This window comes from Triplophysa dalaica, chromosome 15, assembly GCF_015846415.1.
Source record: "Triplophysa dalaica isolate WHDGS20190420 chromosome 15, ASM1584641v1, whole genome shotgun sequence".
NCBI classification, from domain to species: domain Eukaryota; kingdom Metazoa; phylum Chordata; class Actinopteri; order Cypriniformes; family Nemacheilidae; genus Triplophysa; species Triplophysa dalaica.
The window spans coordinates 176,385-180,364 of NC_079556.1; the positions used below are offsets into that span (position 1 = coordinate 176,385).

Below are 3,980 nucleotides of genomic sequence, written 5' to 3' on the forward strand. Positions count from 1 at the left end.
TGAATGACAACTTGACCTTATTTCAAAAGGAATTGTTTAATATACATATTCATTTACAGCATCTTAAATAGTTTTGTTTTTTCACTGATCATTGTTATGAATTTTTCAATTAAATGTGACTGTCCCACACTTTTGATTCCTTTTTCGGATCAAAGAAAAACAGCTTTTATTATGATGTTTTATCAACAACAAACAAGTGTAGTTTCTATAGAAACAGAAATGAGCACATTGCTGACAGATGAGGACACCTCACTACCTCACTCACAAGATCCCCAAATTATAATGTAAATATCATCTTATCTGTGTCAGTGCGTCATTACCATAAAGTTTTGTTATTTTGCACTTAGATTTTTTTGTATTTATGGTTTACTGTGTCCGTGAGGGGCCGCCGGCTATTATTATTTTGATTAAATATTTGCCGGTTCCCGCCTCCCTCCCTCCTTCCTTCCTTTTAATGAACCGTATTACAATTACTGTTTAACTTGTGTAGATGCTAAGAAACAAAGCAAATGTAATTGACCTTGCTAGCTGCCACTTAAGTGGAATATTAGCAAATATGTCATTTCTGCAACATGCAATGTTTAATGTGTTTAAATATTTTCAACGTTTACTGTTTATTAAATTACAAATATTAAAATCTTAATAACTCTATGCAATTTTGTTGACTGTTTTAAACGTTTTACAGACTCAAATTAAATTCACAGGGGTTGATTTCTTTTTTAATTTTGGAGAGAAATTAATTAGGGAATCACCAAAATATAAAAAACTTATTAAGAACTTGATCAAACATTATACAATTAATATTATTAGCGTCTCATCACACGGGTCATACAGGTCTGAAATCAGAATTGTTGTTTTAAGGTGAACTATTCTTTAAACGCTACATTTTTGCTGAAAATGATTTGCCTATTTAAATCAATCAAATAATTATGATTGTTTTGGAGGCTCCGTCTCATATTTACCTTTACACAACATTAACAGCCAGATGTAGAAGTCATGTGAGTTTGTATTGTGGCAGCATGTGTCATCTCCTGTCAGAACGTCCACCTGTTTGAAACTGTTGATTATTGTACCTTTGACCTCAGTGATAGAAATGTACACAATAGCAGGTCTTTTAGACGTCTGCTCGTGTGGGATCTTATGGAACAGCTGTATCAACCACAGAGCCGGCAACTGGCCGGCAAACACAGGGCTTCTACTTTTCTATAATGGCTTTCACATGAATGATTCAGCAGCCCGTGTGTGGAGAACACCGGCCTCATGAAGTTAAATCAGTTAAACGTGTGATCAGACATCCCAGATAACGCTCTGAGAGACATGATTATATTTGATGGACAAATTATTGATGTTTACTTTTGCAATGGGATATGAAGCATCAGAAAACACCTTTACGTAAGAAAAATATATGGGCATATACTGGAAAATTGAACGCTGTATATTAAACAACACTACTTATTTTTCAAATGATCAAAAGGGGTAAATCCATATGTATATTCAATATTTTGTAATACATTCACAATGTGCTATTCCATAAGTTTTCAAATGTATATTATACTATTTAATATACTGACTGTTCATATATATGGGAAAATGTAGGGTATTTAATATACAATAGGGGCGACTGTGGGGTGTAGTTCTGTAGTACATGAAGAAATGTAAAACGATATTTTTATTTCTAGGAAAATATACTGTTTATAGGCCTAAAGAGTTTGTTTGCGTATTAATAAACTTTGTTTCAAAACTGATTGATCTGGTTTGGCAAATAAACTCTTCATATGAACATTACAAAAGCAGAAATAAGACATGGTAAAAATAACCGGGGATAGTTGTCACACATGTACAGTAATTTTACAAGTTCATTTTGAGTTTCAGTTATATTATACAAATATTTGTATGTTAGCACTGTTATATTGGTTTCGAAAAGCTATTTTAAGACTGTCACATATGTTTTTTGTGAATCTGTTCTCCAAACGTTTCCATTATAATCATACTGTACATGTTTTAGGAGGAGATTCTTTTTTCTTAAAGTTTAGATTGTATTGGAATACATTTGGTAAATATCTTAATCAGTTCATCACAACAAACGCTTTTACAGTTCAAAGGAAAAATGCAGAATTTTTTCAACCCATGGTTACAAATATGGACATTTTCTTGGTTAAAATATGTTGGATTTATCCTAATCTACTTTTATTTATTGTTTTTTAAAGGCAAACATGAAAAATGAACACTGTGTGTAAAAAAATCTGTAAATCAGGGCACAATATACTATATTAATAAGAAGGAATTTTCTGCATTTATTCTTTACATTTTTTGACCTATCTTCAGTGGGTCCACATGACACAAGCACAGAGCTTCAGCAGCGTATCATATATAATGGATGAAATATTTATCTTGAGTTTGTATGTGATCACAGCAAGATTTCATGACACAGGGATGTTGTCCCGCTACAGGCCTGTTCATCAGGAGCTATTTACAGCTTGTGTGTGCTACTGAAATAGACCTGGTGTTGACTTTCTTCATCTCTGTGTCTCTATGCACTGAAGCTGATTGTAAAACACAGGTGTTGACCCCTCTGATCCGTCCTCACATTCCCTCACAGATCTCCTGATAACACACACACACACACACACGTACACATAAACAAATAAAACTTTGGATCAGATGCTATCGTGAAGCTTACCGGGACGACATTCCTGGATGGACTTCCCTGTCGGATCTGGAAAGACTTTCCATTTTGAAATTCCTGAAACAACCAATGGGTTTTAAGGGTTAGAGTTTGAACGACACTCGTTTCAGCCAATCACACGCCTGTGAATTAAAGAGCAGTTAACCGTCAAGGAATGACAGAGTCAGGATATACAGAAACATTATATGTCAATTTCCCCGCTTGTGATTTTATTTAAGTATAAATTTACACTCTTAAAAAAAAGGTGCTTCAGAAGGTTCTTCGGTGCCATAGAAGAACCGTTTGGTTCCATAAAGAACCTTTAACATCTGAAGAACCTTTTTTTTTCATAAAAGGGCCTAACTGGCAAAAAAAGTTCTTCAGGTGATAAAAAGTTAGAAAGAGATGATTCTTCAACGAACCTTTCGCTGAATGGTTCCTTGTGGAATCAAAAATGGCATCGCTGTGAACAATCTTTTAAGCACCTTTATTTTTAAGCGTGTAGCCTCAGATGTTTCTTTTACAGTAAGAAGAAAAAAAAAACAGAAACAAACAAGAGAACATGACGAGTTTGGAGGTGAAGATGAATGTAGATTGTAGAGGTCAAATAATCTGAATAATATTGAGATCTCGGTGACACTTTACATGAAGGTACCCTTTATAAACATTTATAAATGTGTTCATTAATGATGTATACTTTATTAACAAATGCATTCTGAAGCAGTTATAACTGCATGAATAAAAAGAGGGATTCTAACCAAATACCTTTCTGAATGCAAAGAAAAATCAAACTTATTCATCAGTTGTTCTCCCAATAAAGCCCCCTGTGCACAGTTGTCTTCTCGACCACCTCCTTTTTAAAGAAGTCACTGGCGTTGTATGGCAGCGTGTGCTGTGGGTATAGGATGTCTCAAGTGTGGAAAGAACAGCTGAGAGGACCGGCCGGCCCTGTCACAGAGCTGAGGGTTGGGAACAGGAGGTTCAGGAGAGCCCCGGGCCTCTAAACGACATCAACAGGTGGAATGCCGCCAACAAAGGGGAGGGCGAGCCGTAGAAAAGGCCGGGAAGGCAAGCCTGGCCTGGACACAATCCAGGAGCTGCCGACGGAGGACGATAGTCACGCAAGAGACGGCCATAGACGGAGAACCACAGACCTCTGGAAACTCTTGACTTCGTGGGACGGGCGAGTAATGTGGGATTGAGTAAACTGAGCGGGATTGAAGGTTCAGTACGGTAACATCTCTGCTGCTTTGTTCTGTTTAAGGTGTCTTGTTTGTGTTTCAACAGGAAAAATGTCAACGAGGGCAAATTTTAC

General features: G+C 36.2%; 1 long non-coding RNA gene across 1 annotated transcript; it reads right to left on the reverse strand.

The window, feature by feature from the left end:
* Nucleotides 1–2,287: 2,287 nt before the first annotated feature.
* LOC130437429 (uncharacterized) lies at nucleotides 2,288–3,558 on the reverse strand. The gene is made up of 3 exons (XR_008909186.1): nucleotides 3,431–3,558; nucleotides 2,681–2,743; nucleotides 2,288–2,604 (listed from the first exon to the last, which is right to left on the reverse strand). It is a non-coding gene; the product is annotated as an uncharacterized LOC130437429 (long non-coding RNA).
* Nucleotides 3,559–3,980: the final 422 nt, after the last annotated feature.